Below are 11,221 nucleotides of genomic sequence, written 5' to 3'. Positions count from 1 at the left end.
TACCTCTCTTACCCTCTTCTGACTCTCTACCTAACCACACCCTCAGTACTCCAGTATCAACTTTCCCCTCTGGCTCACTGTCATAGGCTTTAACATTTAAAGAACAGTTAAAAGGGACAGAAGGTTCATATGCGATCTCCTTATTCCATGAAAGAGGACTAGTCAGGGGCAACCTCCTTTGAGGAAGCAGATAAATATCAGGATACAAATAACATTTGCTGGGGGAAGATCAAATTCAAATAATGACTTTGCATATCTATCCTGTGTATTCTGAGAAAATGGGGAATATTTTTCCTAAAGACCCAGCTATACTACTCCTGGCCTTATATCTGAAAAAACCTCTGCCATACCGCAAGGACACGTGCTCCATAACGTTCTAACTGCTTTCTTCATAATGAGCAGAAAATAGAAATAACCCAGAAGCCCCTCAACCAAAGAATGGCTACAGAAAATGTGGTTCATTTACACTATGGAATACTACACAGTTATGAAAAATAAGGACATTGTGAAGATGCGGTGGAGTAGATGGAATGAGAAAGTATTGTTCTGAATGAGGTAACTGAGTCCCAAAATAACATGTACATACTCACTTAAAAGAGGGTATTAGCCATAAAGTACAGAATTCAAACACTAAGATCTAAGGAACCAAAGAGGCTAAACAAGAAGAAAGACCCAAGAAAAATTATTGAATTTCACTCAGAAGGAGGAATAAAATAATGAGAGGAGGCAGATGGAAGGAAAGGAATGGGTGGCTGAGGGGATGGGACGGGAAATGGGGTTTGAGAATCATTTCTTGAGAGAGACGAGCAAGAGGGACAGAGGGCCAAGAGAATAAAGAGAAATCAGTGACTGTCCAGGGTGGGTGCTATCTCTAAGATTTGCCTGCAATCTGGGATTGGTGAGGCTACCCTAGCGTGTATGAGGGTGACTTTAGTTGAGACTCGGAGCAGTGGGGATACAAATACTGAAATGGTCACTTTCCATAGCCACAGAGGACCAAAAGTGGAAGGATAAGGACACAAAGCCACCCCCAAAATTTTGACACAGAAATTGCCCTCTCTATAAGAGACACAGGTACAGAGATGGAAGAGAAATGAGGGAATGGACAAAGGATAAGTAGCCGGATGTGAGACTTATCCTACGGGCAAACCTCAAACACTGACATGTTTGCAGACGGGAGGATAGCATTATTGTTCTCTGCAAGGCTCCACCGAGCAGCCGACTGACACAGAAGCAGAGGTGCACGGCCAAAGATCGGATAGAGCTCAGAGAGTCTAACCACAGAGCTGAGGAAAGGACTGAAAGAGGCAGAGGAGCACAGTGGTCTTCACGAGGGTTCACTAAACCCGTCGCCTGTCTTTGGATCCTGTTCTCCTACTCGAGCTTCGTTTTCAGGACCTGGTGGGAGATGATGAATCTAACCCTGCAAAGACTTGATGTGCCAGGGGAGAGGGTGCACCCATTAGGGCACTCCACTCGCTCAGAGAAGATGGGGAGAGGATAGAAAGAGGGACTGTAAATGGTGGGAGCCTGGAGGAGTGTGGTGACAGTGCAGCATTCAGACTGTTACCTGGTGAATATATACAACCATTCTTGCAAGGGGCAAAGGCATGACATCACGGGGATGGTGGCGTGACATCATGGGTGTGGCTCATGACATCGTGTAGGTGGGGCATGACATCATGGGAGTTGGGCATATCCTCATGGGGATGGGGTCATGCTATCATGAAGCTTCATGGAAAATAGTTGAAACTAGAAAAAAAAACAAAAACAAAAACAAAAACAAAAAAAAAAAAAAAAAACAGCCCGAGAGCGTATTAGCTCTTTTGTTGTTGATGTTTGGGGAGCTATCTTTTTCATTATCCCCAATAGAAAATTATGTATGATGATGAGAAGTTCCCCAAAACAGAGTGTACACAAAGTTAAATCTGAAATGTGTGTGGGTAGACATGCACACATGCTCTTGACTCATGTAGCTGACAAGCATTCAACTCCAGAAGCAATAGACATTAATTGTTAATTTTTTGAGAATTTCCACCAAAGTATTTTGATGACACTTTTCCCAATAATTTTACCCACAACACTCTATTTCTTTGAATCCTACTTTTCTGTAACTTCTACATTAAAATACTATTTAATAACCCCATGATAAACCCTTACAACTAATGATCAAACGTCCATCAGAAGACACTAACTGTCCACAGTCTGTCAGTTAGGAGTAACAGCTTTCAGGCCTTTTCACTGCACTCTTGACTGTTGACTGGCTTGATGCTGTGCAGGAAACCACAGCTGCTCTGTGTCATGAGGACAGCACTCCTCATATCCTGAAGACACGATTTCCCTCTGATGTAACCCACAATTTTGCACCTACAGTCTCTTTGCCCTTTTTTCAGGATGGCTTTTAAGCCTTTTGGAAGGGGTATAATATGTACATCCAACTCATCATGGCTCAAATCAATAAAATGAACACAACAATATAATGAATGAAAGAAGAGTTCATTCTTGGAAAGTATTAACAAGATTCTCATAACCTCTGGCCAAATTAAGTAAAGAAAGAGTGGGATTAACAAAATAAAAGAGAAGAGAGGAGACGTGGAGAAAACACTTTTTATATTTACAGTCAGAAATCTATAATATTTTTTAAAACATTAATGATTTACTATATGTATTTGTTATACCAATATTAAATCAGCTCAATGTGCATAATTTAAACAGCACTATACTAAACAATGACACAAAGTCAGGTATTTAATATCTCCCACCGAAAATATCATAGGACCACATGTATTCAGTTTAAAAATTTGATTAGACATTTAAAGAGCATTGACAGTTTCTTAGACTATTCCATAAAGTGGACAAAAGCATTGAATACATTAAAATTCTATTTTAAATCTGGTATTATCCAACAATTGACAGAGAAAAAAGGAGAAAGATTGAGACAGGAGGATAAGAAGAAAACAGAAAGGTGTGTGTGTGTGTGTGTGTTTTTGTGTGTGTGTGTATACATATATAGGTATATATATATGTATATATATATATATACACACAAATGTACGGTAGTATATAGAATGATAAAAGGCACAAAGACACCATTATTTTATTAGGTGCAAAAAAAATTAAAAAATTACTGGTAAAAAATAATATGTTCATTCAAGGCAGAAGTCCTGGAGAAGTTATAGCTATAGATGATATAGTTCAACATAATAAAGGAAAAGTAGAGCAAGCCCACCACTATCGTTGTGATAAAGGGAGAAAAGTTCAAAGCAGTTCCACTGCAATCAGGAACAAGAAAAGTATATACTCTGATTTCATACCTATGTAATACAGTATTTTTAATTTTAGCTAAAGCTCTATGACAACTGAAGAAGATCCAGGTAATACAATAAAAATTAAGAAGTTAAATTGTTCTCATATGCAGATATCATGGTACCACTTTAAAAACTCTAAAATTTTATCAGTCTCTTAAGAGTGCAAAATACATTCATAAAAGCAGAATACAATAGGGACACACAAAATTCCTTAGCCTTCCTTTACACCAATCCAAATCATACTTTTAAAAAATCTATTGAAATATACCCCTCACAATAATCTTATAATATATAATAAAATATTGTGGATAAAAAAATATTGTGGATATTTAAAATGCCAAGACCACTGTGAATTAGCTAGAAGTGATCATAAATAGAGACAATTTTTCTCTGAAAAAATAAGTTTCTTAAAGCTGAAATATATTCATGAGGTAGTGGAATGCAAAATTAACATACAAAACACATTATCTCTTCTGTATTACAATTTCTAACCATGGGAGAGAAATCAGGGAAATATTGCACTCAAAATAGTCTTAAAATATATAACAAAAATCATGGATTGGCATAGTTATAAAGCATACTATTAGTAAGAAGACATAAGAAGTACACATGATCCATCCTGAATACATATAAGAGTGATACAGCCAATATTCTGAAAGACTGTAAAGACTTCAATAAATCAAAGCTTTTATAGTTTAAAGGATAAGTAGATAATATAAATAGGTCAGTTTTGATGAATTAATAAAATTAATACAATAAATTGTGAATAGAATATTTTACTACAATAAATCACTTACTTTTATGAAACTCAAGTATTTGACTATAAATATTCTACTATAGGACAAAAGACAACTTTTAAAGTGCAAAGTGTTAACATGTTTAGAGGGATATTTATAAAGAGAGAAAAGGAGAGAGGCAAAAATTTCATGAGATTAAAACAATTAAGAGTAACAGAAGCAGTCTAATGGGTTTGGCAGAATTAATATTTCAACAGATTGGTGTGCCCAAGAACTCTGGGCTTTACACAAGCACAGATTTCTCCATTTTGGATTAAGCTGTTGCTAGGATGGTTTCTTAGGTTTTCCAACTTGAAGAATTGTCTAAGCTCTTACTGTCCCTACACAATTATGTCCAGTAATGACCTAGTTCAATCCTACAGTCATGAGAACTGAGCAATTACAAGTACTCATGAAATCAAAGTCGAGTCACTAGACATCTGAGAAATGCTGTTTGAAGAGTGGGATTCAGTTGTTACTGTTTTCAAGTCATAGTTCTTAAAGTTTAAAATGTAAGCATTGCTCATGCACTGAACGCTTTCTCAAGAGAGAAGAGGAATTCTGATTTCTTTTATTGACATTGGTTTTAACTAATTTGTGGAGTCTACGCCTCATCTCTTGGATCAGTCCAGCATCCCCCAACAACAAAGAGTAAGTCAATTATTTGTGTGTGAGACATAAGAGAAATAAGAGTGGAAAGACTGAGACGATGAAGTCTTAACCAGAAGGTGTTCACTTTTCCAGATATCAGTATCAGAAACAACCTGAACTGTTGTAATCCAAGGCATGGAGGAGTTTACTCTGAGCTGAGGACACAATTCTCGTCTTCAATACGTTCACAATACTTTGTCATCCTCACCACATTTTCTTCTGGGCAAAAAGAATAAAACCCATGAGCTCTCAGAAAAACAATGATGCCCTTCCCAGGACTTGCCTTTTGGGAGAAAAAAAAGTAATGATATAAACTCTCTGACTTCTTAGAAGCATGAGAACAGGGAAGTCCAGATGATTCTGAGAGGCTCCCAGCTCCTGATTCACATATGTGGAAGGCTCAGATCAAGACTCTCTCCTTGAAGAACCCACTCTACCCCTACCCAGATCTCACTGAGCTTTCCAATCGACCACATATTTCTTCTTCCTTTATACCAATACAGAAGGCCAGTTTCCTTCTCCCCATCTCTGATCTCTTCATAATATTTGTTCTCCCTCCCAAATGGCACTTTACTCTGAACTAGAGGCCAATTAATAAACCCTAGGTGTACTGAAGGAATATCTGAGAGGCAGTTGCTGTCATGACAACACGTGTGACATCACAGAAGAAGCTAGACCTCTCCAGGGTGCAAGAGATATTTCATGGAGGGCCTAATGATGATGTCACTGAGAAGTGCCACAGCCTACCTGCTGAACAGCTTCACTTACATTGACCAGAGTTGAGGGTGCCCTTTCCAGGAGTAGAACTCCTCAACCTCAACTTCAATAGGTTATAAGAACAGGAGGGAGTCTATTTGACATTGTCATTTGTGGATCCTATATTCTTGACCTAGTTACACAGAATCCAAGTAAATATTCCATCAAAATTCATAGTGGTAGGAACCAGCAAAAGAATATATATATACATATACATACATATATATATATATATATATATACATATACATATACATATACATATACATATACATATACATATACATATACATATACATATACATATACATATACATATATATATATATATATATATATATATATATATATATATATATATATATATATATGGCACCAAAACTAGATAGGATTGTTGAAGCTAAGAAGAACATTCTGCCAGAAACTGGATACAGCTCTTTTATGAGAGATACAGCTAGAGCATGTCAAATACAGAAGTGAATGCTAGTGGCAAACCAGAGAACTGAAAATGGACCTCATGTTTGTAGCAATGATTACAAGAGCTGAATGGACTTTAAACCCCATAAGAACAACAATTCAACTAAGCAGAGCTTTCTGGTACTAAACCAATATTCAAAGACTGTGTATGGACAGACCTATGGCTCCAGCTGCATAGGTAGCAGAGGATGGCCTTGTTGGGTCCCAATGGAAGGAGAAGCCCTTTCTCCTCCCTAGTTTGCCTCCAAGTTCAAGGGAATGTCAAGGTGCAGTAAGGGGGTTATAGAAGAAGGTTAGTGGGACTGTTTAGGGATCTCATGGACAGGAATCTGGGAAATAATATTTGAAATGTAAATATAAAAATATCCAATTAGAAAAAGCAATAAAAATTGATAAAAAATAAAAAAATGAGAGAAAAAGGAAAAGTTAACTGCCAGCTAAAAACACCTATTCACTCAGAAATCTAAAGGGTAACTGACAGGGAATGGTAGTCAGAATAATACTAGTGGAAAGAATGAGATAATGAAGACTCAACTAGAAACACTTCTCTCTCCCAGATATCAGTGTCATACCCAAACTGCACTATAGGGATCCACAGCAAGGAGGAGTTTACTCTGAGCTGAGGAAAGAATACTTTTCTTTCCCTTCTTCCTTAGGATCTTTCTCTTCTGGGAAAAATTATAAAAGCCATGAGCTCTCAAGAAACAACTGGGTCCTTTCCAACAACTGGCTTTTGGAATAAGGAAATTAATGATATAAACTCTCTGACTTCAAGGAACCATAACAAACAGGGATGTCCAGATGCTTCTGGGAGGACCTCAGTTCCTGATTTCCATATGTTGAAGTCTCAGATAAAGGCTATCTCTTCAGGGAACCCACTCAACCCCTAACCAGGGCTCACTGAGCTTTCCAATGTTCCAAGTATTTCTTCCTTTTTTATACAAATACAGAGGGCCAACTTCTTTCTCCCCATCACTGTAGTTTTTACCCTCTTTCTTCTCACTCCCAAATGGGTGTTTACTCTGAATTAGAGGCCAATTAGTAAACCTTAGTGGTACTGAGGGAATATCTGAAAGGCAGTTGCAGTCAGGACAACACTTGTGACATCACAGAAATAGCTAGGGCTCTCCAGGATACAAGAGACATTTCAGGCAGTTCCTAATGATGATGTCACTGAGAGATGCCATGGCCTACCTGCTAAACAGCTTTCCTTACATTGAACAGATTTGACCATGCCTTTTCCAGGTGTGTTTCCTGTGACACAGTGGAAACCTTTACATACTCCATCTCTCCAATGCTAAGTACTTCTATTGTTTCATTAGTGGTTACATGCTCTGAATAGAGAAAGATAGGGGTTTGTTATGGGTACAACGGATCTAGGAAAATGGAGTGGAACAGATTCTTCCAGATAATAATTTTATTCACTGGTCCATTCCTGTGACATACTCTTCAATTTCCTAGCTTTTCTCTGTTTTTCAAAGGCAAGTATTTTCCGTACAGACCTTCAATTGATGAAATATTGTAATAATTTTTTTTCTACATTTCTTGAGAGGGGACATTATATATATTCCTGAATGTGTACGCAAAAATTGTATTCCAATTCAATTATTTCAATGATTTTGCCAAAAAAGGGGACTAGGTACACAGTGAGTATGACAGGGTAAATATTGTGTACCTACTTCGAATAGTAAACTCCTAAATTCTTAATTTTTTTTAAACAAATTTCAGACATCAGTAAAGCAAATGACCACATGGAGTACCGAATTTGTTCTCTTGACCTTTTTGATATCAGTACTACAGTATCAACCTTCCAGTGTCCCAGGTAAGATTTCAGGGTTTTGGATGCTTTTCCATGATTCATTCTTCAGGCCAAACAAAAGATTCAGGAGGATGGGCCGGGAGAGGAATGACTGATGTCCAGGGAACCCTCAACTTCAGTAGATTCATAAGAACAGGAGGGAGTCTCTTTTGCATTTTTATTTGTGAATTCTACCTTTTTATTTCTTTTTTGCAGAGCTGGGGACCGAACCCAGGTTTTTGCGCTTACTACGCAAGCGCTCTTCCCCTGAGCCAAATCCCCAACATGGATTCTACATTCTTGACCTAGTTGAACAGAATCCATGTTAAAATTCCACCTTACTTCCTCACTGCAGGAGCCATCCATGTGTGAATATATATATATATATATATATATATATATATATATATATATATATATATATATATATATATGCCACCAAAACTAGATAATATTGATGAACCTAAGAAGTGCATTCTGCCAGGAACCAGATATAGATCTTTCCTTAGAAAAAATTCAGAAGTGAGTGCTAGTGGCAAACCAGTGAACTTAAAATGGACTTCTTGTTGGTAGATTTTGAAAAAGTATTACAAGAGGTGAAGGGGCTTTAACCACATATGAACATCAATGCAAATGAATCAGTGCTTTCTGGTACTAAACGAATATTCAAAATAGGTACATGGACAGAACTATGGCTGGAACTGCATATGTGGCAGAGTATGTCCTTCTTAAGCATCAATGGAAGGACAACCCTTTTGTTCTCCCTGGGTTAGACTCACAGGTCAATGGATCGTAAATGAGGAGTAATGGGCATAATAGAACAAGAACAAAAACATGGCTAGTGGTCTTATGGGCAGGAAATTGGGAAAGGAAATAACATTTGAATATAAATATAAAAATATCCAATTAATAATAAGGAATAAAATATGGTAAAAATAAAAAAATGAAAGAAATTAAAGAAAAGAGCACAACCAACTAATAACACCTATTGACTCAGAAATCTAAAAAATCATTGACAAGGAATGGTAGTCAGAGATATACTAGTGAAAAGATGGGGACAATGAAGTGTCTAATACGATCACTTCTCTATCCCAGATAACAGGGCCAGACAAAAACTGCACTAAATGAATGCAAATCATGGAGGAGTTTACTCTGAGCTGAAGACACAATACCTGTCTTTCCCTTCTTCCTTAGAAACTTTTTCTTCTATGTGAAAAAGAATAAGAGTCATGTGCTCTCAGGTAAACAACTATGCCCTTCCTAACTCATGGATTTTGTAAGAAATTAATGATATAAACTCTCTGATGTCCAGGAACCATAACAAGCATGGAAATCCAGATGCTTCTGAGAGGCTCAGAACTCCTGATACCCGTATGTGGGAGGCTCAGATCAAGGCTATCTCTTCAGAAAATTCACTCAAACCCAACGCAGGACTCACCAAGCTTTCCCATAGACCATGTATTTCTTCCGTTTTTTTACAAAGACAGAAGGGCAGCTTCCTTTTCCCCATCTCTGATATCATCTTCCTCTTTGTTCTCCCTCCCAAATGGCTGTTTACTCTGAATTAGGAGCCAATTAGTAAACCCTAGGGGCACTGAAGGAATATCTGAAAGGCAGTTGCAGTCAGGACAACACTCGTGACATCACAAAAGAAGCTAGGTCTCTGCAGGATACAAGAGATTTTTCAGGGAGGGCCTAATGATGATAACACTGAGAATTGCAATGGCCTACCTGCTGAACTGCTATATTTACATTGACCACATTCGAGGGTGACCTTTACAAGAGAGTCTACTGTGACACAGGAGAAACCTTTAAATACTACATCTCTCTAAAACTATAGAATTCTCTTTGTTCATTATTGGTTACATGCTCTGAATAGAGAAAGAAAGGGCCTTGGTATGGGTACAAAGGATCTAGGAACATGGAGTGGAAGAGATTGTTCTGAATAATTATTTTATTCCCAGGTCCATTCCTGTGCCGTACAATTCAATTTCCTGGTATTTCTCTGTTTCCCAAGGGCCAGTATTTTCCCTATAGACCTTTAATTGAATGTATATTTTATTACATTTTCTTATTGTACATTCATTGATAGGGGACTTTATAATATTCCTTAATATGTACTCATAAATTCAGTTTTCCTTTTCAATTTTTTTGCAATGATTTTGTCAACAAAGTTGGCACAGCTATAGAATGAATATAACAGTGTAGATACTCTGTACCTACATCAAATGATAAGCTCCCAAATCCTTATTTTATCATAAATTATGAGACATCAGTAAAGCAAAGGACAACATGTGCCATAGAATGTGGTTCTGTAGTCCCATTATATGTCAGTTCTCTAATAACTACCATGCTGTTTTCCCAGTGCCAGACTTGAGGGTTTTGGATATTTTATCATGGTTTTACTTCAGACAATACATGAGATTCATTTGGATGGGCATGGAGAGTAATGGCTTCAGGTCCAGGGACACCTCAACATTACTAGTTTCATAAGAACAGGAGGGAGTCTATTTGGCATTGTCATTTGTGGATTCTAAATAATTGAGCTTGTTTGTTCCAAAGAATCAATGTCAAAATTATACCTAATCTCATTTGTAGGAGCCACCAAAATATATATGTGTATGAGTGTGTATATATATATATATAATCTATTATATTATCATATGTATATATATTATCTATTATATTATCATATATATATATATATATATATATATATATATATATATATATATATACACCAGCCACCAAAACTAGATAAGAGGGTTGAAGCTTTGAAGTGCATGCGGCCATTAACAGGATATAGTTGTTTCCTGAGAGACACAGGTAGAGCACGTCCAATACAGAAGTGAAAGCCAGTGGCAAACCAGTCAACTGAGAATGGACCTTTTGTTGTTAGATTTTGAGAAAGGATTACAAGAACTGAAGGGGGTTCAACACCATGAGAACAACAATGCCAACAAAACAGAAGTTTCAGGTTAAACCAATATTCAAAGAATATATATGGACAGACCTAGTGCTCCAACTGTTTATGTAGGAGAGGATGGCCTTGTTGGGCACCTAAGGAAGGAGAAGCCCTTTGGTTTCATTCCTAGGATTAACTCCCAGTTTATGGAAATGACAAGGGGCAGTAAGGTTGGTTATAGAAGAATTGGATGGGGACTGCTTAGGGATCTTATGGACAGGAAACTAGAAAAGTACATAACATTTTTAATGAAAATATAAAAATATACAATTAAAGAAGCAAAAAAATTGTTAAAATGAGAGAAAATGAAAGAAGTTATTAAAAAAGAGAACTGCCTACTAATCACATGTATTGACCCAGAAATATAAAGAGTCACTGTCAATGAATGGTAGTCAGAGTAATACTAATTGAAAGATTTAGACGATGAAGTCTCAACTAGAAACACTTCTCTCTCCCAGATATTAGTGTCAGACACAATGTGCAGACTGTA

Source organism: Rattus norvegicus, unplaced genomic scaffold (genome assembly GCF_021556685.1).
Source record: "Rattus norvegicus strain SHRSP/BbbUtx unplaced genomic scaffold, alternate assembly SHRSP_T2T haplotype1-0000016, whole genome shotgun sequence".
NCBI lineage: Eukaryota > Metazoa > Chordata > Mammalia > Rodentia > Muridae > Rattus > Rattus norvegicus.
This window is presented reverse-complemented; position numbering follows the sequence as displayed.